General features: G+C 50.6%; 2 pseudogenes; both read left to right on the top strand.

Annotated features, from left to right (window-relative positions):
* Positions 1-2529: 2529 nt before the first annotated feature.
* LOC115859909 (small ribosomal subunit protein uS2-like) overlaps positions 2530-25986 on the top strand; it is a 106768-nt pseudogene continuing 83311 nt past the window's right edge.
* Positions 8395-8475, top strand: LOC115859969 (U6 spliceosomal RNA; annotated as a pseudogene).

Genomic DNA, 25986 nt, shown 5'->3' with positions numbered 1-25986 from the left:
CACAGGGAGCAAGCATGAGGCTTAGGTGCCTGGGTTAAGGTTGGGGGAAGCAGTAGCAGAAGCAGTGTGTGGCTTTAGGGACTCTGCCTTTGTGGGAGTACAGGCCTCTTCTATTTTTCCTTCCCCCTCCCTGGGCCAGGATCTCCTTCTAGAAAATGCTCTCAGTCTGGAAAAGCCAGAAGGAGCAAGGAGGCATGAGTGTGGCCAGGCTCTGTACTAAGTGGAGCCAGTTCACCAAGAGACTGTCCTTGGGCAACGGCAACGGCTCTGCCGTCCTCATCAACCACCTGGATGCTCAGCCCCTCACTTCCTCCCCGTCTTCTTTCTCTCTTGGACCTAAGACTTTCTTTCCTGCAAGGTCCATTCTTTCTCTACTGTCTTGGACTGAATTGCTGAGGAGCACATGAGCACCCTAGAAAATCCCCATTGTACAGCTGGAAAGCCTGAGGCACACTGAGTGGGAAGGAGCTCTGGGACAAGTCAGAGGCTCTTCACCTCAGCCCAAGTGTCACTGGCGGGTGGGAGGGATGTGTGACCTAAGGTGGGTGCTTCTGTGACCAGGCTCAGCACAGCTTGACCTTCTTCTACACCAGTGGTTCATCAAAGGTCTCAGCACATTCTTACTTCATTTTCAATGTTTTTGTTTTGTCCTCTTGTCTCACTGAGTCTCCCGCTTCCTTGGAAGTTTTAAAACAAGAAGCCCCGTCCATTCCCTGCTGCAAAATGGAAACCCAGAGAGCTTGTACAACCTGCCTAATCCCACCCTAAGCACTAAGGGTAGAGCCAGGCAAGACCCCAAAGCCCAAGACCCCCCAGCCCCTCAAGCAGACTCTTTCATCCCTACAGACCCAGTGCTATGGGGAGACCAGCATCAGCACCTGTTATAGACTGAGTGTTTGTCTCCCCCAAATCCATTAAGTAAATCCTAACCCCGATGTGATGGTAGTAGGAGGTGGGGTCCTTGGGAGGTGATTAGGGCACAAGGAGGGAGCCCTCGTGAATGGGATTCATGTTCCTATAAAAGAGACCCCAGCGAGCTCTCTCACCCTCTGCGCACCACGAGAGGAGACAAGGGGAGTCCTCAGTGTGCAACCCGGAAGAGGGCCCTCGCCGGAACCAACCGTGCTAGCACCCTGACCTCAGCCTTCCAGCCTCCAGAACTGTGAGAAATGTTTCTATTTTTGATAAGCCACCCAGTTTATGGTACTATTTTTACAGCAGCCCAAATGGATTAAGACAGCGCCCTCCCCCAGGCCTTCAGAGTCACCTCTGACACAGGTTCACCCAACCTCTTGGTCCCCGCCCCGCATCGGGAGCAGCTCTCTTTCTGCTGCTTGTGGTCACACCCAGGCCCTCCGGGCCTCTCCCCAGCCTGAGGGTGTTTCTGACCCCCACCCAGGTAAGCCCTCCTGCTGCTGTTTGAACTGCTTCCTCTCTGCCTCTGCTCCCCGGGCCCTGAAAGGAGAAACATGGCACCCACTTTCTAGAGATGGCCACCAAGGTGAGATGGCAAGGTCCAGGAATGCCTGGCCCACCCAGAAGGCCACGTCCCAGCTCTTCTGAGACCACGACAGGACTGACTCCTCAAACGCAGCCCAGGCACTTGTGCTCGTCCATCCTCATCCTCCGTCAACAGCCTCTTATTGAAAACTCTGCCCAAAATCTTCTCCCCATCCCACTGTTAGCAGTTGCTTTTAAATGTGTCATTTGAGACAAAAGTTTTAGAGGTATAAGCACAGAATAAGTTCAAGAATCACCGTCCTTGATCCATGAAAGACATTTTCCAAGAGCCCAACTCCAGGACTATCCCATTCCTGCACCTAAGTCTTCAACCACACTGGCCACACCCACTCACAGCCTGCCTCTCAGCCCCACTGCCTGGGCCTCTCTTGAGCAGACCTGAGCCTATGTCCTTCTGCCAGAGAGTCACAGCCACTACGATTCCTTGGGCTCCTCCGGCTACATGGAAAATGGGATAGAATTCACCACCCAGCATCCACTAGAGTTCAGAGAAGGTCAAAGGCTTCTTGAACCAGGACATGGTGATTATATATGGGGTCACCCCAGGTCACCTTGTCCCAGGGCTCCCCTGCCCCTCCAAGGATCACACTTGGGGTGAGAGGTCCACTCTACCCTACTCTGGAGCCTGGGAATTGACAGTACCCTGCTCTACTGCTTCTAGCTGAGCTCCAAGCTCCAAGCTGGTGATTCTGAAGGACTTGCATCTTTGTATGTAGGGCCAGTGACCTGGGGACTTTCCCTGTGAGGCCCATGGCGTTTCTCACACAGAGACAGTCAACTTTGTTCATTCCTTCCTTCCTTCAGTTATTTACTTGCTCATTGATTCAACAGATATTGGGCACTTATGTGCCAAGCACAGTGCTTGGCTCTGCGGGTACAGCCATAAACACAGCGCACAAGACAGAGTCCCTGTCCCAACAGAGCTTATAATCTAACACGTAAGACACAAAACATTAGCCTGTGATGAGTGTCACGGGAGCACAGGGAGTACATGGCTGGAAACCGGAGATGATTTTCAGTGCCTGGCTAAGCTTCTATGCAGGACAGCAAGCCCTGGGGGAGCTGCTGTCAGCTTTGAGCAGGGATGAGACCTGCTCCAAGCTGTTGGATTTAGAAATACGGTATGAGCAGGAGACAAGGGGTCATCAGAGTAACACTGCCGGTGACGGTGAGGATGGAGAGGAAGGTGAGGGTCCCGAGAAATCTCAGAGGTAATACGGAAAGGAGTCTCTAGTTTGGCAAGAGAAAGGGAAGCGTTGAGAAAAGGCCACAGTTGGTGGTTCCACAGTCAGGGGTGGTCTTGAGAAGAGCTCTTTTACAGGAGGAGCAGGGAGAGCAGAGGGTGAGCAGCTAAGAGGTAGATGTTGGTGTTAGGAAGTGGACGTGACAGATGTAGGCTGTTCTGAGAAATTCAACAGGGAAGGGAATGTCAGGGGTGGGGTGAGAGGTGGGGAGAGATACAGGAGAAGCTGGGTAGGGAAGGCTGGGCGTTCCTAAATGCCAGTGGATGCCTGAGCGTGCTGGTAGGTGGAGTTAAGAGCTAATGGAAAGAGAGAGACTGAAAACTGGGGAAAGACGATCCTGGAGGGCACAGGAGCCCGGAGGCTATGGGAGGGATGAGCAGCCAGCAGACAGGATAAGGCAGGCCTTGTGGAGAAGCGGGCGGGCCTCCTCCTTTACCTCAAGGAAGAAGAGGGAATATCCAGTGGGATCCTGAGGCATCAGGGGAGGGCCGGGTGGGAGGACTTGTGCTAACTCATGCACCTTCGCGCTGAATTTACAAACATGCAATTACACTTGCACAAAGTGATGTGTGCACACCTTCACACTGTGCCACATGTGCGTGTACAGAGGGCTCCTCCTATGAACGTGGGGGAGCCACATCCCGTGCACACGCACTCTGGAAAACCGGGCCCAAAGCGGCCACGGGCCAAGGGAGGCATCTCGCAGCGTGGAAGGGGAAGAAGGCGGGGAGATCAACTTAGGACCGGGCCCCGGGAGCCCTAGCTCCGGTCCCTCCTTTACTCCACTGAGGCTGCTCGAGTTCAGGAAGTGACTTCACCTCTTGGTGACACCATTGCCTGAAGGGCAAATGAGAGTGAGTCATACCCACCCTGACAAACAACAGGTTGGTTAGGCTGACCCAGAACAAAAGCTTCCTCGTTGCTGGTTCCTTCTCTGCAGAAAATGCAAGTAAGGAGATGAGCCCCAAGTGGTCCTGACCCACCAGTACTCCCTGACCGCCTGGACGGTCACACAGGCTCCGCCCCTCCTCTGCTCACCCGGTGTCCCTGCTCCACCTGAAGCCACCCAAACCCATGTGAGGGTGGGGCCAGTTGCGCCTTGTTTGCATTATTTTACTCACTGTCCTGCCTGCTCTTTTTCTGTGGGGCTACTTTATTGGGTGAGGCTGGACTATCGCAGAGACACCTTTGGGTGGGCTGGGGGAGGGGTAAGAAAGGTGGAGAAGCCGTAGGTTCTGCATGCTTCATGAGGCAGCGTCCCAGCCCTGCCATCCGCTCGCCTCCCTCTGCCTGGCCCTGCACCCATGCCCAACTTCCCTTGTTGCTGGGGTCCCTAGGTCTTAGAGGTTATGTGTCTCCACGAGGTTCTGATCTTTCCCATAGGAATTCCCATTTGCTGGGGGGAGAGGTTGTGCTGGGATGCAGGGACTCCCAATATTACCAAGGGAATTTCCATCACTTGAGCCTCAGCAAGACTGGCTCCTGGCCAATCAAAATGAAATGGTCAGGAATCTTCAACTGTCCCCGCTCTCCAAAAATCCTGCTGCCATCCTCCTGCCCTGACCCCCAGTACAGCCACTACTCAGGGCGCAGCTGAGACAGGCTGGGACCTGGGGCCCTTTGCTGCAGCGCTGCGGTGCTGCAATGCCTGCACCTGGACAAACATCTCCTTGAGCCACAAAATACAAAGAAACGATAAGGGACTAAAAATAACTGTATGCATGCGCATTTGGGGCAAATTCTGAACGAGATACGAAGAGAAGCTGGGGGCAAAAGCAGGGTACTGCACGTGCTCCCTGCACACCACACCACCTAAGGGGTGGGCAAAGCACCTACGCCACCCCTCGGCCCCGACACACCCCTGCCCTCACCTCACATAAGGATCCAACTCACCCCTCCTCAGCGAGCGAGCAAACAAGGGAACCTGTTACTTGTCCCTGCTGCAGCAGGGGCCCCAGTAAAGCCTGGCCTGAATTTCTTGTCTGGCCTCTGAACAATTCTGTTGATTAAGGAGGCCAGGAACCCTGGTTGGTAACACTGCCAACATGTGCTCTCTGCCTGCTCTGTCCAGGGAAGGGGGGGGAACATGGAGATAAGAGGAATGGGGTTGGGGGGCCCCTAGTGAGAGGCAGTGGAGGGTCACTAAGCCAGGTGAGGGGCACGTTCCCTCCCCCGCTCACACCTTACCCACCCGCCGCTGCAGCAGCCGACCACCAACATGGCGACCACTCTCACTTGGGAAAGCTATGCAGCCCGGTCGTGCTCCCTCAGCCTCTGTCTGTCTGTCTGTCTGTATGACTGTGGCCTCACCTGGCTCTATGCGGAGTGCTGCACGGTAGTGGACACCAGTGCATCCTCATCTCGGGCCCCACCAGCTCCCTGCGGCTGTTCATGGAGGGCCTAGGGGCCCAGGAGCTGAGCGCAGATGAGGAGAAACCACAACGAAGCTGAAGGTGCTGGGGGAGTACCAGGCCCCCAAATCCCCCCAGGCAGCATCACGTCCCAACGAGGCCATCTGGAGCTTCCTCACCTCCCACATAATTTCCACACGTGCGGCTTGTGTCCCCCAGGGCGGGAGGGCACTGCGCACTCAAAGGTCAAGTGGGCTCTCTGTGTTGCTTCCCCCAGTATGTCGAGGACTGTAGGCAGGTGCCCAGCCTCCGAGTCCGCTCCTCCCACCTCAGAGGCAGAGCCAACACGCTCACTGGTGCAGACAATGTATCACAGGTGCGTCCCCTCAGCGGCAGAGAAGAAGGGTGGGTGGGGACCCTCGAAGGGGATAAGTTATTATACACAGATGACATGCTAGACCGGTGGTTCTCAAACTTGGCTGCGTGTTCATGTCCCCTGGGGAGTTTGTAGAAATTCCGATGCCCAGGCTGCAGCCCAGACCAATTAAATCAGAAACTTTGGGAGTGGCACCTGGACATCTGCAGCGTGTAAAACTCCCCAGGTGACTCCAGTATGGAGCCAAGTTTGCAAATCACTGTGTTTGTTCTTTACCTCCATTTTCTCACCAAATGCTTTCAGTTACCCTTTACTGGGGATATTCTTATTCCCTTGTTACACGCAAAGGATTTAGAGAAGTTAGATACCTTGTTGAGGATGAGAAGTTCTGCCAGACTTACGCTCTTGAAGACAGCGCTACGCCTGATACACTGTCTGCCCGGGGTCCAGCACAGCGCCTCCATCCAGGAGGGGTGCCGTGGGTTTCACAGTCGAATGGCCAGAATGTGATGGAGGCCTCGTGTGGATGGGCAGGGAAGAGGGGATGTTTCTGCAGACGGCTGCTGGGGTGAGGCAAGGTGAAGGGAGAATGGTTATGTGCTGGGCAGTCGGAAACTCTCCTGATTCCTGCCAGGACCCCTACAGGAACGATGACCTGTGCACAGGGTCCTCCACAGCCTGGACGTCCCACCACTCACCAGGCCCCTCTAGGTCCTGGGCTCCAGCTTCTTCCCAAACTCTGCAAGAAATCTGATTAGCATAACAATGGCACTGACTTTGCCCTGGCCCTCTGAGGCCCTTTGCCCTCCAGGCAGGCCCTGCCCTCAGCCCTAGCCCCCAGCTGGAGCCCCGTCTGGGAGCCCCGTCTGCCTGTGCTTGTGCCCTCGTGTGGGGCACGGGGGCTGGAGCTCCCCCTGGATGTGTGCCCTGCCCCCAGCACCAGCTTTGAGGGCAAAGAATGAAGATGTCATATTCACAACCCCATTGCACATGGGTGCACTAGGGTTTGAAACAGAGGGAGAGATGGCCACGTGATCATGTGACCCAGAATGACAAACTGGATGCGTTGAGCAGCATAGAGACTCTGTCCTTCAGGGACTGACGCCATCCATCCACTGTGGAGTTCTCTATACAGCTGCAGGTAGGAAGTTTGCAGAGAGCTGGGTCTGTACCCACTCCAGTCCCTCAAGGACCAAGGCTAATGTAGTGGCAGGAGACTGTGAGTCCCAAAGGTGCTCCCAGCTCCTGGGAGCCAGCCCCGAGCTCAGGCTCTGCATTGCTGAGCTAGCCAGCCAGCCTTTGGTGCACTGGGAAACTCCCCCCTAGCCCCTGCAGACACCTCTGCCCTGCCCTGGGAGCCATTGACACAGTCTAAGGCACCATCACCTCCAAATGTAGAATGCCAGAGATCTGACCGATATTCCCACTTTACACGTGGGGAAACTGAGGCCCCGAGTGTGGAAGGCATTTGCTCAAGTTCACCTGGTGAAATACTGAAGAACCAAGACTTAGAATCCGGCCCAGCTGACTCAGGTCCTGGGGGCTTCCTGCTTTACCTGCTTCAGTTGTGCCATCCCAGGTACAGAGCTTCACGCGGGAACGGGGTCACGCGCACAAGCACACAGCTAGCCTCCAGCTCTCAGACCTGGGACTCAACAGGCTGCAGTCTCTTCTCCCACTCCCACCCCATGGGCTGTCTACAGGGGATGTGTAGCCAGGGAGTGAGATGGCAGCGTCTACCCGACGACGCTGAAGCTGCCCCTCTTCAAAGGAGCTGCTCAGCCCTCATTTGATTAAAAAGCCTGAGTCACTGAACTAGGTCTAACTAGACCCAGGCCACCTCTAGAATGCAGCCTCTTGGGATCGGGTGGGACCGCAGGGCTCCTCCAGGGCAGCATTCCCACAGGCAGGAGTTCTCTGCAGCACCCCTCTGCAGAGTCAGGGGCCTGGATGGGGACCCTGCCCACCCCCTTGTGTCCTGCCGATTCTCTGCATTCCCCTGCCCTGCCTGCTTTTACTTCCTCGCTGCAGAAGGAAGGGGTGGAGTCAGAATCCTCTCCAGCTCCCATATGCTGGGGCTCCATGACCTTAAGTGGACAGGCCCCTCCATCACCTCCTACACTGTCCAATAGGGTAGCCACGAGCCATATGTGACTACTTACATCTACATTTAAATTGAAGAAAATTCAACAAAAGTTTTCACTAGCCACCTTTGAAGTGCTCGGTGGTCACATGTGACTAGCAGCCACTGCCTGGGGCAGTGCAGATATAGAACATTTCCATCATTCTGGAAGTTCAGAGCTGGATTCTAGACAACAGTGAGAGGACTCTTGTGTTGGAGAGGTCCCTGGATAGGCTGAAGAGACAACTTGCGACAATAGAAAAGGGTCTCTTCTCTGAAGGCACTTTTCTGGGTGGGGCAGTAAGAGATCTGGCCCCTTAAGAAGACTCCTGTGCTCACTCTGAGAGCACACATACTAAAATTACAACAATACAGGGCTTCCCTGGTGGCGCAGTGGTTGAGAGTCCGCCTGTCAATGCAGGGGACGCGGGTTTGTGCCCCGGTCTGGGAAGATCCCACATGCCGCAGAGTGGCTGGGCCCGTGAGCCATGGCCGCTGAGCCTGCGCGTCCAAAGCCTGTGCTCCGCAATGGGAGAGGCCACAACAGTGAGAGGACCGCGTACCGTTAAAAAAATTAATTAATTAAAAATTAAAATTAGGGGCTTCCCTGGTGGCGCAGTGGTTGAGAGTCCGCCTGCCGATGCAGGCGACACAGGTTCGTACCCCGGTCCGGGAGGATCCCACATGCCGCGGAGCGGCTGGGCGCGTGAGCCAGGAGCCTGCGCTCCGCAACGGGAGAGGCCACAACAGTGAGGGGCCCGCGTACCGCAAAAAAAAAAAAAAAATTAAAATTAGAACAATACAGAGAAGATTAGCCTGGGCACGGATGACACGCATATTCACATAGTGTTCCATAGTTTTTGAAATAAATAAGTCACGAGGATGTAAGGTACAGCATGGCGACTATAGTTAATAATACTATTTGCACATTTGAAAGCTGCTAAGAGGGTAAATCTTAAACGTCGTCATCGCAAGAAAAATAACTGTAAATATGCAAGGTGACAGATATTAAAAAGATTTATTATGGTGCTCATTTTACAACATATACAAATATTGAATCATTCTGTTGCATACCTGGCACTAATGTGTATGTCAATTATACCTCATTTTTAAAAAGGAAAAAGAAAGAAAAAAGCAGATGGCTCTTCTCTACAGAGATGGTGATTAACTAGTGAGGCTCCTCAGGGGGACAGGAGGGTGGGCCACTAAGGCCTCACTGTGACAAAGAGGGCTGGCAGTCTACAGGGCCCTGCTCCGGAGGTGACGGAGTGAACAGGGGAGTGTCCCGCTAGCGGGGGGCTTGCCCCTAAGCTGGCCTGGCCCCTCCATGTCTCCTCCTCCCCCCAGGAATTCCGTTCCCACACCTGTCTTTGCAACACACACGCACGCACACACGTACACACACACACACCCCACCTCATCCTGCCCTGGCCCTAGAGCTGTGCCAGGCTTTCATCTCGCTTCCCCAAGGACAAGCACGGGGTCTGTCCCACCTCCTCACCCCAGGTGCCCAGCAAAGCACTAGGTTCAGGCACACCTGCTTGCCTACAAGCTGTCCCTCCCAGTCACTAGGATTATTAAATGACCAAACTTTCAGTGTTGCTCAAAATCCTGGCCCGAGGTGTATCCAAATGCTCCCAGACCCCAGGATGTTCAGCGGCCCTTCAGGCACTCTCACCCCTGTACCCGATGGACCCTCTTCATCAAGTGTGTGTATGAGGTGGGGGGGTGGGACAGAGTTGCCCGGAGGTTCCCTGCAGGGAAAGAGATGCTTGCGGGGGCCACTCCAGAGCCCTTTCCAGGGAGCAGGGGCACAGGTGGGCGAGTCCAAGCTGACCTCTAGGAGTTGCCTCATCTCCGTCCTCCAGGAAGTTGCTCAGGTGCAGAAAGAGCCCGCCCCCACCTCTGCCCCAGCCTGGGTGGGAGGGGAGAGATCACCTGGTACTTCAGAAGCGGCAGCACGAGACCTGCGGTAGAGGGGAGGACAGGCCCCAGCCCAGCATCGCTGGCTTCCAGGCTGCGTCGCCCTCAGCCCAGGCTCCAGGCAGTGGCTGCTGCCTCTGGAGGCAGGGGCTGCCCTCACTCCCTGGCAGGCGGGCCGGGCAGGACGCATTCCCATGGCTGCAGCCTTGGTCTAGGCGATCCGTGGGCCCAGATGCCACCCTCCGGGAGCTACTGCTGCAACGGAAACCAGAACAAGTTCAGAGCAAGATAGCAGAGAGGGCGCAGGGCTGGGAGCTGGGATGCTGTGGACGAACGACTGTGAGAGCATCTCCCCGGGTGTCAGTCCCAGGGATGCGCCGCTCCAGTGCAGGAAAGGTTTGGAAAGGTGGTTTGTGTATTTATTTCTCCATCTCTTTTGGTTGCTAAGCAGTGCTAGGCTCACACCTCCCTCACCCCGTGCACTCCTCGTGGACCCACGCCTGACTCTGCGGCCCAGCCCCTCGCTGCCCAAGATCGGGTACCCCACCAGCTCAGAAACCTGAGGAGACAGGAGCCTTTGGGGGCCCCCTCCACACACACACACACACACACACACACACACACACACACACACACTGCTGCTGCCCCCGCTCATTGGTGTGGTAGGAACAAAGCCTCCAGGTTCAGGGCTGCCCTGCCAGGCCCTTGCTTTGGGTGGAACTCCGGCCAGCACCCATCTGCACTGGTACAGGTACAGGCTCCTTCCACTAGGAGCCTTAGCTGTAGCTGCGCACAGGGCCACTCCTCACCCTCCGTGGGCTGCATTCTCCGGGACACAGATGGAGCAGCTGACTCCCCGGCTGACCTGCCTTTTTAGAAAAGAAGTCTTCACCTGCCTACCACCCCCAGCCCTCTGGGAGCTGCCCGTGAGCTGGTGTAACTTCCCTGGGGGCTTGCAGCTTGTGATGGAGAGGAATTAGTGGCCCACGCTGATGGGCCTTCTGGGTGGAGAAAACAAGGTCCTGGGGAGGTTCAGGGCCAGGTGGGGCAGCTGACAGACCCCTCCTGGTAAGGGAGGAGGGTGGCATTTGCAAAACAAAAGGCCCGGTTGGTAGTAGACTTTTTTTTTAACATCTTTATTGGAGTATAATTGCTTTACAATGGTGTGTTAGTTTCTGCTGTATAACAAAGTGAATCGGCTATACATATACATATATCCCCATATCTCCTCCCTCTTGCGTCTCCCTCCCACCCTCCCTATCCCACCCCTCTAGATGGTCACAAAGCACCGAGCTGATCTCCCTGTGCTATGCGGCTGCTTCCCACTAGCTAGCTATTTTACATCTGGTAGTGTAGTAGATTCTGAGGCTTCAGGAAGGTCAGTGGTTAACTCCAGCACTGCCCTAACACGCTGCCCATCATTCCCTCCCCTCTCTGGGCCTCAGTTTCTCCACGTAGAATCCTTCAGGATTCCTGCTAAGGCCCCGTAAAGCTCTGTCACACTGTGCCGCCCAAATTCCACGGTTCCTTCCTCATTGTCACCCTACCCAGAGAGCCTGTTCTCCCATCCTAGTGCCTCGCTTCTGGTATGGAACTTTGAGGGGCTCTAAGGACCTGTCACCACCAAAGGCCAGGGGTGGGTGCCAACCTTAGTGCCCTCCTGGATGGGGCAAGGCGTAGAGCAAAGAGCCTGATGCTTGGCAGATGGTGAGAGGCAGCTGGGTCAGGATGAACCTTTCCCAGGCACATCCTCCTCTGCCACATTCTGGTCCATGAAGGCTTCTTTCAGAGCCTGATGAGAGAGTGATGAGGGGGAGGGGCCTTCTACCCACCAGGGACCGAGGAAGTTCCCACACTGCCAAAGCCCTTCCACTAGGAGCAGACCAGTGAGTGCACCTGGGCTGAGCCCAAGTACCTCTGTTTCTTTTCTTTTCTTTTTTTTTTTTTTGTGGTACGCAGGCCTCTCATTGCTGTGGCCTCTCCCGCTGCGGAGCACAGGCTCCAGACGCGCAGGCTCAGCGGCCATGGCTCACGGGCCCAGCCGCTCCGCGGCACGTGGGATCCTCCCGGACCGGGGCACGAACCCGTGTCCCCTGCATCGGCAGGTGGACTCTCAACCACTGCACCACCAGGGAAGCCCCCAGTACCTCTGTTTCTTGAACTCTAGTCTCCCACAGGTGCTGGAGGCAGGGGAGAGCGTTACAGCTGACGCTGAGCTCTTTATTCAGCGGGGGGCCAAAGCACGGGGGGTGCTGTGTGATGGTGCTCAGCACTCAAATAGCACCCCGTACGAGAGCTGGGGAGTCACGGGGCAAGACCGGAGAGACTGTTCTACGCACTCTTGATCTGCCCTCTCTCCCATGCTAGCACTTCCCTGGTGGAGTCATCAACACACTGGTGACCTGCTACGTGGAGGAGGACATGTGAGAACTGTGGATGGGGAGTGGATGGAGCTACTGGTGGGCAGGGAGAAGGAAGCTGGGAAATGCCAGCGGCTGCTGTGCTCCCAGAGTCTACTGCACCTTCCCGCAAAGGTTGTGCCATGAGTACGTGTGGGGCATGGCCCTGCGGCCTGGGCACGTCTGCAAGCCCTGGCTCTTCAGGTTAAGACGGTGCCCAGGGTACTATAGATCCTCACCATTCCTCAGGCCTTGGGCTTTGAAATCCTCGGCCAATTTTCTTGGTACAGAGTAAGGCCCATGGATGAGAGTCATAAGATCTGTGAACTCCCTGAAATTGCATGAAATATGTGTGTGTGTGTGTGTGTGTGTGTGTGTGTGTGTGTGTGTGTGTGTTGTGCATTGCTCTGCAGAGAGGGGCTACTGCTTTCTATACATTTTCAGTCGGTCTGCTAGAAGGATGAGTTCTTGGGGAGGAAAGTGAGAATGTTGATGAACCTGGGACTAAAGGACCTGGTGCCCTAGGGCTTAGCAGCAGGGATCTGCTTCCTGGCCCCAGGTCTCAGCCCTCTGTTCACCTCAGATCTTACCTGGAAACATTCCAGAGCCTTAGAAGTGAAATCTGAACCCAATCCCCAGGTATCTCAGGGTTCCCTGCTTCTCCCCTCCTTCTGCCAAGAGCTCACCTTTTCGAGGAGAATGCGCCCCATCCAGGGTGGGTATGGCTCTACCAGCCCAGAGAGATGTCCTCCCTCCTCCCAGCCTGAGCTCCTTCCAGGTTCTGTGACAAGGTGGAAGCTCTTCTAGGCTTAAAGAGCTGTCAAGCATTCCTTTCAGAGGCTCCCATTAACCCATGGCCCCTAGGGAATGCCTCCTGCTAAATCCCTGGATGTGTAGGACCCAGGTCTGGACTTAACCTGTGAGCCCTGCGGATGCTCCTATGAAGCATGGAGAGGGGAGAACAAAAGAAGAGCCCCAGGACACTCTCCTCTGACAGGACACTCTCCCCTGACGGGCCAGGGCGGCGATGTCAGGCAGGATCCTCTGCCTCTCTCTGCGATGCCCGGCCCACATGCAGGGCGCTCAGAGCGCAGTGAGGCCACAGGCAGGCTGAGGTCTACTCTCGACAGCGGGGTCAGCAGCGCAGCGTCTGCCTGGGATCGTCAGATCTGTCCTGTGTGAGCCAAGGGGGGCCCTCTCCATATTGAGGAGATTCAAGGTCTGCCTGGGGGATACAGCAAGAGGCTCCTTTGCTCCCTCACCTGCCACCCTGCTAACCCCCAGCGCACATGGCCGTATTTGGAAAGCGCTCCTGGCTGGCCTCCAGCACTTAGAGAAAGGCTATCTGATCAGGCCCCCAGGATATTTACACTGAGTGTGTAGCTCTGTGTGTGTGTGTGTGTGTGTGTGTTGGGAGAGGGAAGGGAGGCTATACAAACCTGTACAAGGGTCTTCTCAGGCTCCAGCTGAGGAGTTCTAAATGCACCCAGCCTTCAGCTGTGAGGTGGGAGAAGAGTGGGGGGACCTTTCCTGTTTCTGCCACTGCACTCCCCCCAGCTCTCCACCAGTCTTGTGCCAATAAGCTCAAGTATTGGCTCGTCCTCACCGCTCCCAATCTCCCTCCATCTCTGTGAACACGATGCTGGCACTCATTGTCTCATTTCCATTGTCAGGAAAATGGGTTTAGGTTCCACAGTAAGAAGCACTTTGGATTGGGGGGAGAGCTGGAAATGGAAATAGGTGTAGGAGGTAAGCCCTTCCTCGATGGTTTCACCAGGATATACCGTTATCCTCCTGGGGTGAAGGTGGATCTCTGAGGGAAAGGCAGGAAGGAGAAAGTCTGGGGGGCCACCCTCCTCATGTTCCCCTGCACCCCAATCCCTGACTTCCACCTGCTGAGGTTTTACAGCATCAAAATGCTGAGTGTTGGCGTTACTTTCATTGCTATTCTAGGCAACAGCCCTAATGATATTCAAGGAAATGGTCTGTTTGTGCTCCACCCAGAATCTTGCTTTGGGAAGGGAAGATTTGGGTTTCAGGTCTGATTTCCTGCTTTGCCTCAACCCTGGCAGGCTTCCTGCTAACCCCAGGCCTCTGAAAGCACAGCCTCCATCTCTCACCTACTATATAGGTATATATAGTATATCTACTTCTCCTAAGAACAATGATTCAGTATTCACTGCTTCAAGGTACATGGTGACTCTCTAGAACATAACTACTGCAAATAAGAGAATTGGCTGTAATGATCTTTAGCTCTATCAGGCTCAGAAACAGCCAGTTAACCATCTCTAGCTTCACTAGATAAACTCATCATCCACCTAGTCCCAACATGGCAACAGGCAGGGAGTGCCAAAGGTGTACCCAACCTTCTCTAGACCTCTTTATTAAAAGAAAAAAAGGTCAGAGAGCCTTTTGTAATTTTTAAAAGTTAATATGCTTTTGGGGCTTCCCTGGTGGCACAGTGGTTAAGAATCCGCCTGCCGATGCAGGGGACACGGGTTCGAGCCCCGGTCCAGGAAGATCCCACATGCCGCGGAGCAACTAAGCCCGTGCGCTGCAACTACTGAGCCTGCGCCCTAGAGCCTGCGAGCCACAACTACTGAGCCCATGTGTCACAACTACTGAAGCCCGCGTGCCTAGAAGCCTGTGATCCGCACCAAGAGAAGCCATCACGATGAGAAGCCCGCGTACCGCAAGGAAGAGTAGCCCCTGCTCGCCACAACTAGAGAAAGCCTGCGCGCAGCAGCGAAGACCCAACGCAGACAAAAATAAATAAATTTTTAAAAAATTAATGTATTTTAGAGTATTTTTAGGCTCACAGCAAAACTGAATGTAAAGTACAGAGTTCCCACATACCTCCCTGCTCCAACCTCTTCTACCAACCTCTCTTACCATTAACATCTCCCACATGAGTGGTACAATTGTTACGTTCATTAAACCTACATTGATACATCATTATAACGAAAGTCCATAGCTTATGGTTTTTGACGATCGTATTATGACAAACACCCATGCTTATAGTACCACATAGAATACTTCCACCGCCCTAAAAATCCCTGTGCCGCACCTTTTCGTCTCCCTCCCCACAAACACCTGGTCACCACTGAATTTTTTTTTTTACTGTCTCTATACTTTTGCCTTTTCCAGAATGTTATACACTTGGAATTGCTCAGTATGTAACCTTTTCAGATTGACTTCTTTTACTTAGTAATATGCATTTAAGTTTCCTCCATTTCTCTTCATGGCTTGATAGCTAATATTTTTAGTGCTCATTTTTAGTAGCTAATTGTTTAGATACACACAGTTTATTTATCCATTCACCTATTGAAGAACAGCTTGATTCAGAGTTTTTTGTAGAATTTGTATAAAAGTCCTTAATCAGATATGTGTTTTTCTAAAGATTTTTTGCTTGGTTTGTAGCTCGTCTTTTCATTCTCTTAACAGCGTCTTTTGCAGAGAAAGTTGAATGAAGTCCAATTTATCCATTTTTTTCCATGGGTTGTGCTTTTCATGTTGTACCTAGAGTTATTACCAAACCCAAGGTCGCCTAGATTTGCTCCTGTGTTACTTTTTAGGAGTTGTATACTTTTGTGTTTTACATTTACATCTATAATCCATTTTGAAGTGATTCTTGTGGAAGGTGGAAGGTCTGTGTTTTGATGCGTCTTTTTGCATGTGGATACCCACCTGATCCAGCATCATTTATTGAAAAGGCTATCTTTTTTCCTTGAATTGCCTTTGTTCCTTTGTAAAAGATCAGTTGACTGTACTGTGTGGGTCTATTTCTGTGCTTTCTATTCTGTTCTACTGATCTATTTTTGTTTCACCAGTACCACACTATCTCGATTTCTGTCACTTTGTAGCAAATCTTGAAGTCAGGTAGTGTCAGTCCTCCAACTTTGTTGTCCTTCAGTTTTGTGTTGGCTATTCTGAGGCTTTTGTTTTCCATATAATTTTTTTTTTTTTTCGGTACGCGGGCCTCTCACTGCTGCGGCCTCTCCCATTGCGGAGCACAGGCTCCAGACGCGCAGGCTCAGCAGCCACGGCTCACGGACCCAGCCGCTCCACGGCATGTGGGATCTTCCCGGACCGGGGCACGAACCCGTGTCCCCTGCATCGGCAGGCGGACTCTCAACCACTGTGCCACCAGGGAAGCCCCATATAAATTTTTGAATCAGTTTGCCAATATCCCACAAAATAACTTGCTAAGATTTTGATTAGGATTGCATTGAATCTATAGATCATGTTGGGAAGAATGAACATCTTAACAGTATTGAGTCTTCCTTTTCATGGACATATGGACTATCTCTGCATTTACTTAGATCTTCTGTGACTTCTTTCATCAGAGTTTCATAGTTTTCCTCCTGTAGATCTGGTCATATATTACATTCATTCTTGCTCCATCATCCAGCAGGCTGGCCTGGGCTTTTTCCCATGGCAGTCTCAGGGAGACAAAAAGCATCACCTGATGCTTCAGCTGGGATTGTTCCTATTGGTTGACTCAAATTCTTTGCCACTCTGTGCATATCCACAAATGACCACAAAAGTGCCAAGAGCATTGATTTGGGGATTACAAATTAATATTAGCAAATAGAGTTCATAAATAGGATATCTGCCAAAACTGAGGATCACCTGTATATGTATGTTTGTGTGTGTAACTGTGTATGTATTTACCAAAATTTTAAAATCAAGATATATCCCATAAAAATCTGGATTTCAACTTCTCTTGAAATTGGCCTTTGGCAACAATTGGTTGGAAGTGAGCAGCCGCTACTCCCTGTGGACAGGCCAGTTTGTCTTAGTCCCCACCACTCCCTAATTATGATCTACTCCAAAAGGAGAGCAAGTATTCACTACACTATATAATAGGCTTCTATGTTTTGTTTCTCCTATAGTAGAGTTGAAATAAATGTGAAATATTTCTTCTATCTATGTATCTACCAAAAGTGGAAAAACAAATAACAGGCTGAGAGAATGAGTGGTTTCTTTTTGTGTTTTTTACAATTTTTTTAAAATATAAATTTATTTATTTTTGGCTGCGTTGGGTCCTTGTTGCTGTGCATGGGCTTTCTTTTAGTTGTGGCTCATGGGCTTCTCACTGTGGTGGCTTCTCTTCTTGCAAACATGGGCTCTAGGCGCGTGGGCTTCAGTAGCTGTGGGACTCGGGCTCAGTAGTTGTGGCTTGTGGGCTATAGAGCGCAGGCTCAGTAGTTGTGGCGCACAGACTTAGTTGCTTTGAGGCATGTGGGATCTTCCCGGACCAGAGCTCGAACCCGTGTCCCCTGCATCGGCAGGTGGATTCTTAACCACTGCGCCACCAGGAAAGCCCGAATGAATGGTTTTAAGGAAAGTATTTTCTTATATCTCACTGGAGTCTCTCATTTAGAGTCTGGCCACTGTAGACTTATGAATTTACAATCTCTGGTTTAAGCAGCTGCTACACCTGGTCAACGCTGCAGAGACTCTGCCTCACCTGCTTCCTGTTGCTGCCCTGCTCCTGCCACACCACTGGCAGGGACATCCAGAGAAACCAAGCCATGACCAGATCTTGGGAAGCTCATGCCAGCTTTGGGGCAAGAGCAACAGATGCCCATAGCTCTCCTGCTCACCCTCCAGAGTCACTGGGCAAGCATCCAGGGACGTGATCGGGGAGGCCTGGATTCTTATGGGGACACATAACAGGTTACAAATATGAATGAGTCCTGGCTGTGGTACTCTGCTGAGTGACCTTGGGCAAGTAAGTTAGCCTCTTCACACCTCAATTACCCCATCTGTAAACTGAGAATGAGAGTCCCTACCTCACAGGGCTGTCACGAGGATTGGTGGTTGATATTTGCACAGTGTTTAGAAAGAAGAGCATGGCAGTAGTAAGCACAGTATGGACTTTTGTTAAAACACTGCTACTTCAAGTGCAGCCGAGGACCTGCAGCTTCAGCATCGCCTGGGAGCATTCTAGAGGCAATGTCATGGGTCTCACCTATGAGTCAAAATCTCTGGGGTGGGGCTCGGGAATGTTTTAACAAATGCTCCAGGTGATTCTGATACACACTAGCTTGAGAGGCTAAATAAAATTTATAAAAAAATTTTTTTTTATAAAAAAAAATTAAATTAAAAAAAATTAAATTAAAAAAAAATTAAAATTTATAAAAAATTTTTTACAAGGGGCTTCCCTTCAGTGGTTGGGAGTCCGCCTGCCGATGCAGGGGACACGGGTTCGTGCCCCGGTCCGGGAAGATCCCACATGCCGCGGAGCGGCTGGGCCCGTGAGCCATGGCCGCTGAGCCTGTGCGTCCAGAGCCTGTGCTCCGCAACGGGAGAGGCCACAACAGTGAGAGGCCCGCGTACTGCAAAAAAAAAAAAAAAAAATTTTTTTACACGGGGAATAAATTTTTAGGGAGAATGTAAGGCCAAAAGTGAGATATAGTGAAACATCCCTTAAGTTAAGTTGGAGGTGCACTGTAATATTTGTATATTGTATCAATCTGGTATAGTAAAATGTTTCTTATAACATATATAATGAGTAATATGCAGTGTTACAGTGCCATATATAATAGAGTACATGTACAATGTTTTTAGTTAAATAACTAAAACAACATTATAGTTGATATATATTAATATATAAAAACTGATATATAAAAATTATATTTATATAATATATATTATATAATACATATATAATATAAATATATACTATATAAATTAATATAAACAAATATATAAAAAAATATAATATCTATATATTTCATTTGAGTCCACCCTAAAGATCAGACCAGACTAAACTCTCCTGCCTCTCACTTTAAAAGGGCACAATGCCCTGGGGGCTGCAGTGAGACCCAGGACAGAACATTGCAGAGTGAGGAGAGAGGCACATAGCTGAGCCTAAGAACACTGGCCCCATCCCACCTAGGTCAGGAGAAAAGAAGAGACCCCAGTTTGCCCTTGGTCTTTGAGGCGAGGCTCCCCTTCTCCTCCCCCAGGGGCCTGGAGGGCGTCGTGGGAAGCAGGAAGCTCAGCCCGTTTGGTCACAGAGAGGAGCAAATATTGGGGGTGAGGAGAGTCGGGGAGGGAGTAGTTTCCTGAAACTGAGGGCAGCAGTTTCATAACAAACAAACCCTGGGCTCCAGCTGTGGGTTTGTGAATTAAGCAAATCACTGAAAATAAAACTGTGTCTCTGGAACTTCAAACAAAAGAAATGAAAACAACGAGGTTGGCTGGAAAATAAAAGTCAGCAGCATTGAAGTGGGAGGACAAAAGGTAACCAGACCATAGGGTGTTGGATGAAAGTAAAAAAAGCCAAAAGAGGACTTCCCTAGTGGCGCAGTGGTTAAGAATCTGCCTGCCAATGCAGGGAACACGGGTTCGAGCCCAGGTCCGGGAAGATCCCACGTGCCGCGGAGCAACTAAGCCCGTGCGCCACAACTAATGACGTCTGCGCGCCTAGAGCCCACGCACTGCAACGAAGAGTAGCCCCCGCTCGCTGCAACTCGAGAAAGCTGTGCGCAGCAACAAAGACCCAACGCAGCCAAATAAATAATTAATTAAATAAATAATTTTTTTTAAAAAAGCCCATGGGACTGGTCTGCTGCCTCCCCAGACTGAGATGGGGAACGTCCATCTGTGGCTGAAGGTGGAGGCCGGGGGGTCCTGACTGACCCCTGGAGGGTCTGAGCACTGATGTGCCATAAGTGAAAAACACACACTGGATTTTGAAAACTACAAAAACAGAATGTAAAATAGCTCATTTACAATTTCTGTTATTGATTACATGTTACAGTTATAAGATTTTGGATACATCCATTTAAATAAAATACAATATTAAAATTAATTTCACCTGTTTCATTTTACACTTTTTAATGTGGCTGCTAGAAAATTTAAGACTAAACGTGTGGTCTGCATTCTATTTCTATTGGACAGCACAGCACTTAACCCCCAGCAGTCCCTCCAGCCATGCACGGTGGAGTATCTTTACACTGGGGAGATGCCTCCTGGGCTCTGACGGCTCATCCCGGCCTCCAGCACAGCACCTGCTAACAAAGAAAATGGCTTCTGGTGACCAGCCGAGCTGCCTGCGGGTGTCCATTTCCCAGGGCATGGCGCCCACCAGTCAGCCCTGCTAGACCCTGCCGCCCAGGCCCAGGCCGCCCCCTTCCCACAGGCTCCGTCTCACCTGCAGGCGTTGGACTCTGCTTCTCAGTTGGGCCCCTCTCAACCCATTTGCTGCTGGAGGGGCATCAGCCCAGGCCCTACGGGCCCCTCTCAGAGAAGGGGAAGGGTCCTGGGCCCCTCTTTGCCTTCCTCCTCCTTCCCCAAGCACAGGCTTACCGGAGAAGAGCAGCATCTTTCCCTGTCCCCGGACAGCCTTCAAGGCCACCAGGGTCCCAGCCTGCTGGAGCCCACTGGACGGCGACTCTCTGTGAGGAGGCGTCAATGCCAGGCTCTGGACCCTGGTGCCCCAGCTCCCCTTCCCCAGAGCAGAAGCGGGAGCCGCCTGTGACAGACTAAATAAGGGGCCAAAGAGAGGCGGTGGAGGCGAGTGGTCCTCATGCTGTCCCTGATTCCCTGATCGTCACTCAGCAGCTGCGAGTCCCTGCACAGGTCACTTCGCCTCTACAGGCTCTTCTATGAAGGAGGACTATTTGGGGGAGTTCATGGAACAGAGTTTAGACGACTCGTAGGCTTTTATGTCCAACAAACCTGGGTTCAAATTCCTGCCCCACCACCGACTGACTTGTGTGACCTTGGGCAAGTTAATTAACCTCTCTGAGTCTGTTTCCTCATCTATATAATGGACACAACAACCCAAATCTCACAGGTGTCTGCAAGGAGTAAATAATACAGGTGAGCATCCAATAAGTCACTGCCCCGACTGCTGGGAAGTCAAGAACAGCAGATCAGGGCTGCCCGTCATCAGCCGGGATGCCCTAAGAGCTGTGCCCTGGGCTTCAGCTTGACCCGGGAAGGGCAGCATCACAGTGGCAATGGCTCACACCACCAGGGTGGTTTCTCCTCAACTGCTCTTCTCCATTTCACAGCCACCACTCCTAGCACACCCCCGAAACAGCCTGCAGCCCCACATAAAAAATGTGAAGTCTTCTCTCCCCTCAGGATCCAGCTTCCCTCTGCTCCAGGGACAAACCCAGGCCCTGAATCCCTAGAAGAGAAAACACTCTGCGTTGCTTTGAATGGGCTCCCAAACCGCCTGCCTATACCCCTTATGTCACAGGCCCACAGACGGATGGCCTCTAGTCTGCAGGCCACAAACACACTTGTCACAGCATGGATGACCATTACGTGCTTGAACATATATGTACATTTCCATGTGTGCACAGAAGCATTTACATGTTTTTCCAGAACACAGGTATCAGCAAGCACCCCCAGGTAGGATGCACACCCAAGAGCCCTTCCACACATGTGCAGACACTCACTCATACAGACAGCACAGCTGTCTGCCCTGAACAGGTCTGGAACGAAGAGGCTTGAGGTGTAATGGTCTCAGCTTCAACTGCAGCCTGGTAGGGGCTGACGAAAGGGCTGTGGGCTCCTGGCAGGGCCATGTAGGTGTAGGAGGGAGAAAGAACTGATAGTCTGAGGGCACTTTGGGAGGGGGCTTACAGTCCATTCCAAGACAGGGCAGGAAAAGTAGATTGTGAAGGATTGGAAGGCCTTCAGGTCACGCCAGGGTAAAACAGATCAATTCATCCTTTCCCCAGTCTCCAAACTGAGAGTTTAGAGTCAGGAGGTTGAGAGAAAAGCTTCTGGGATCAGACAGACCTGGATAGACAGGAACCTCAGCTCTGCCTATTAATTGCTGTGTACTCTTGGGCAAATGACTTAACTTCTCTGAGCCTCAGTTTCCTCCTCAGTGAAACGAGAATAAGGAAGCCTAACAGAGAGGAATGAGTTTTCCTGACATCCCAAAGCCTATCAGATGTGCTTATTTCACACTCTCATGGAATTTATACATTCTCGTGGACATCGTAATGATACATTTACGTGCTTAATTTATTTCCGACTCATCCAGTAAGTCACCCAGAGAACCTGCCCCACCTCACCCAGAGCACTGTGGAAATATACCTATTTTTGTTCATCATTGTAGCCCTTGAGTCGAGCATAGCAAGTGTTTAATAAATACTCACAGAATAACAGAGTAGCATACAGTTGACAGCATAGCACAAGGCAGGCCTGGGTGTTTAATAGATGATGTCTACTACTGTTGCCATTATTAGATGCTGTGCTCTGAGTTTATTCCCTATATTCCCACTTTCCATACCCAGTTATCCTCAGCTGCCTCTTCCCTCCATCTAAGCTCTTCCTGTGAGTCACTGAAAGCCCCCCAGCAGTGAAGCAAGTCCGTTTCTTTTTGTTTTCACCTCAGGACAGATAAGAAGCATTTTCCAGAGTTTGGGGGTTTAAAGACCCCGTTGGAGTCCTCCTTAAGTCTCTTCCAGAGACTAAAAACCTCTCAAGTTCTTTACTCCTTCTTTACAAAGCATGTCCTATGCTTCTTTGATTCTCCATGTAGCTCCTAAGAAGGTTTTTAAGGTCAGTGTCACACGCCCACCCCTGCCTCTCCAGAAGCTCACAGGCCAAAGGGAGATGTGAGACCTCTCTCGGGGTAAAGTTAGTCTTCACAACACATGGCCTTTGGCCATGGTCCTTTTCATATGCCTAAGATTTGGAGGAACCCGCACAGGATAAGGATAGGAGGCTTCACTCAATTTCTCAATACACTGGAAGCTCAACATTGGCGTTACAATCTTACCGACAAGACCAGCGTTATGTCATATCATGCTGTGGTAGATGTAACTGGAGAAAAGGTGCTGGCACATTACGAGAATACCACTCACTCATTAGAAGTTAATCCACTTCGGGGCTTCCCTGGTGGCGCAGTGGTTGAGAGTCTGCCTGCCAATGCAGGGGACGCAGGTTCGAGCCCTGGTCTGGGAGGATCCCACATGCCGCGGAGCAACTAAGCCCGTGCACCACAACTACTGAGCCTGCGCGTCTGGAGCCTGTGCTCCGCAACAAGAGAGGCTGCCACAGTGAGAGGCCCGCGTACCGCGATGAAGAGTGACCCCCACTCACCGCAACTAGAGAAAGCCCTCGCACAGAAGCGAAGACCCAACACAGCCATAAATAAATAAATAAATAAATAAATAAAAAAGAAAATCCTGGACTCCAAAGAATTTAAAAAAAAAAAAAGAAGTTAATCCACTTCATTGTCATGTCATATGACCAAAATATCTTCCAGGGCAAGGCCACTCAGCTTTGCAGACTTCCATTTGATCTTGGCAAGTTCCAAAAGCAGGATTGGGCCCAACGATACATGGCTTCACCCTTTCAGGCATCTCGTATAATTGAGCTAAAAGATAGCATCATCTCCTGCTCCAAGGCTCTGTTACGACAGGTAGTATTAGATCTGCCTCGCTGCATAACCGTTTACTTACGCCTTTACCCTCAGCTGCTATTCCTCTGTCTCTCCACTTATACCCAAACGTTTCCACCTTATTGAGGGGTGTTAGTTTTGGCCTCTGTGCTGGTCTAGATTGCGGGCAGTACTACTAGTATAGCAAATGCCTCCTACTCAATCCACCAGCCACAGGCTCAAGGGTCCCCAGACCACCCTGACTTCTGGCCAGAGGGCTCTAGTCCCTCTCACAGAGACACCCCTCTCTTCCCCTACTCCACGGTGCACTCTGTCTGGGCATGCCTGGACAGTCTGAACCCCAAAGTGTATGGTGGGAGTGGGGTTTTTTCTTCCTTCCGGGTCTTTCGTCCAGGACCACAGCTTGGGGGCTTTTCCTTGTACAAGCACAAGATTCCCAGTAGGAGTTTGCTGAGATGCCTGTTGAATGGCCCCTTAACCCTTGAGGTTATACTTTCCATAAGATGCCCCAAAAATATCCTTAGTACAAATGGAAAAATGTGAAGCCAACGTCTTATTATTCTTGGTTATTTTCAGTTGTACTTTGATGGAAAAATAAGTTATTCCTTACATTAGGCCTTAACCTACAGCTATTCTGATTACATTTCTGAGAAACATCGATTTGGGTTTTTTGTTGTTTTTTTTTTTAATGGGCTCATATCATGTTTCCTTGTCTTTATCCTTAGATTAATATGATTACCATATACATTTTATGTTTCCAAGTTGTTTATAAGAACTGAAATTTTTTCCAGGAAAAAACACAAAAGTCTTTATGACTTGACCCCTGCATATAATGGAGCCTCATCTCCATTCACACATCCCCACCCGTTCCTTTATTTACACGCTCAAGCTTCCTGGGTTCTCTTCTAACTCCACACCAGGCAATCTGGTATCATGCTTAGGAACACAGAGCCAGAGTAGGATGGACTCAGGTTAAAACCTGCATGTGCCACGAATTGGCCAGATGACCTTAAGCAAATTCCTAAGCTTTTGTTTTCTCATCTGAAAAAAGAGCTGATAAGAAGAGTACCTGTCTCCCCATAGTGTGACTCCACTTCACACCCATTAAGACAGCCATTATCCAAAAAACAGAAAATAACAAGCATTTGCAAAAATGTGGAGAAATGATGCATTGCTGCTGGGAACGTAAAACAGCGCCTCCTCTGAAAAACAGTATGGCAGTTCTTGAAAAAAATTTAAAGTCTGTGTCCAAATTTTCCCAGGTAATCCCAGAATTGCCATATGATTGCGCATCTCCCACTTCTGGGTAGAAACAAAAAGGATTGAAGGCAGGGATTGAACAGATATGCGTACATCCATGTTCATAGTAGCATAGTTCACAAAAAACCGAAAGTTGGAAGCAACCCAAGCAACTATCGTTGGATGAATGGATCAATAACATATGGTATACATATACCATGGGATTGAACTCACCTTAAAAAGGAATGAAATCCTGACACACGCTACCACGTGGATGAACCTTGTAGACATTATGCAAATTGAAATAAGGCAGTTACAAAAGAACAAGTATTGTATGATTACACTTATATGAATTACCTAGAGTAGTCAAGTTCATAGAGACCGAAAGTAACATGGTGGTTACTTTTGCCAGGGACTGGAGGGCAGTGGTGTGGGGAGTTATTGTTTTATAGGTTCAGAGTTTCCGTTTGGGAAGATAAACAGGTTCTGGAACTGGAGGGTGGGCATGGTTGTACAGCAATATGAATGTACTTAATGCCACTGAACTGTACCCTTAAAGGTGGTTAAAATTGTAAATATTATGTTACGTATTTTTTACTACAATAAAAAATTTAATTACAGTACCTGTCTCAGAAGGTCACAGTGATACATAAATGTATGGAGTATATTTGGCAGGATGCTAGCATATAGCAGGTGCTCACAAAGTGTTAACTCTCTTTTCTTCTTTCTGGAAAGCCCTTGCCCTGATCTCAGAATAACTCCCTTTCAAACATCCATGACTCTTAAGCCTGTTCCAACTCCTTGTGTTGTCTTAGCCGTTTCATGCTGAGTTGGGTGTCCGCCTCCATTCTCTCATGCACAGGCTTCTGGCATGAGTCCTGGCTTCTCTGGGGTCCATCCTTGATTTCCTTATCTGCCTTTCCCACTAGACTCTGAGAGCCTTGGGGACAGTGTGTGTCCCGTTCCTTTCTTATTCTAGTACCTGGCAGAGTGTCTGCTACCTATGTTTAGAATGTTTATCATACATACAAATAAGGGAAGTGTTGGGGGAATCAATAATTTTTAAAATGACAATTGCTGCTCATTCCTTTAAAATAGAGGTTTTGCTTAAGTACTAGGGAGCTCTCTTTTAAAGTCAAACAACTCCATGGACCCACATGTGAACTACTAGTTTAATTTTTAATATTTGAAGATAAAAATTTTATTGTGACCTGATGGTCCTATAAATGTAGTACTTTTAAAACGGAACTGAGCCAACACACAAAGTTTGATGATCATACAGATTTGTAGGTCAGTGGCTATAACTCCTGGCCTATTGGGGGTCTGGGACACTCCTGTTGGCAACCACACTGCTAATGGACATGGCATCTTCAGAGCACATTAATGATTTTTACAGCTTTTGAGTAAACCTTAAATCTGAGTTTG

Source organism: Globicephala melas, chromosome 1, assembly GCF_963455315.2.
Source record: "Globicephala melas chromosome 1, mGloMel1.2, whole genome shotgun sequence".
NCBI lineage: Eukaryota > Metazoa > Chordata > Mammalia > Artiodactyla > Delphinidae > Globicephala > Globicephala melas.
Note: the sequence above shows the minus strand (reverse complement) of the source record. Positions and strands in the feature narration are given on the sequence as shown.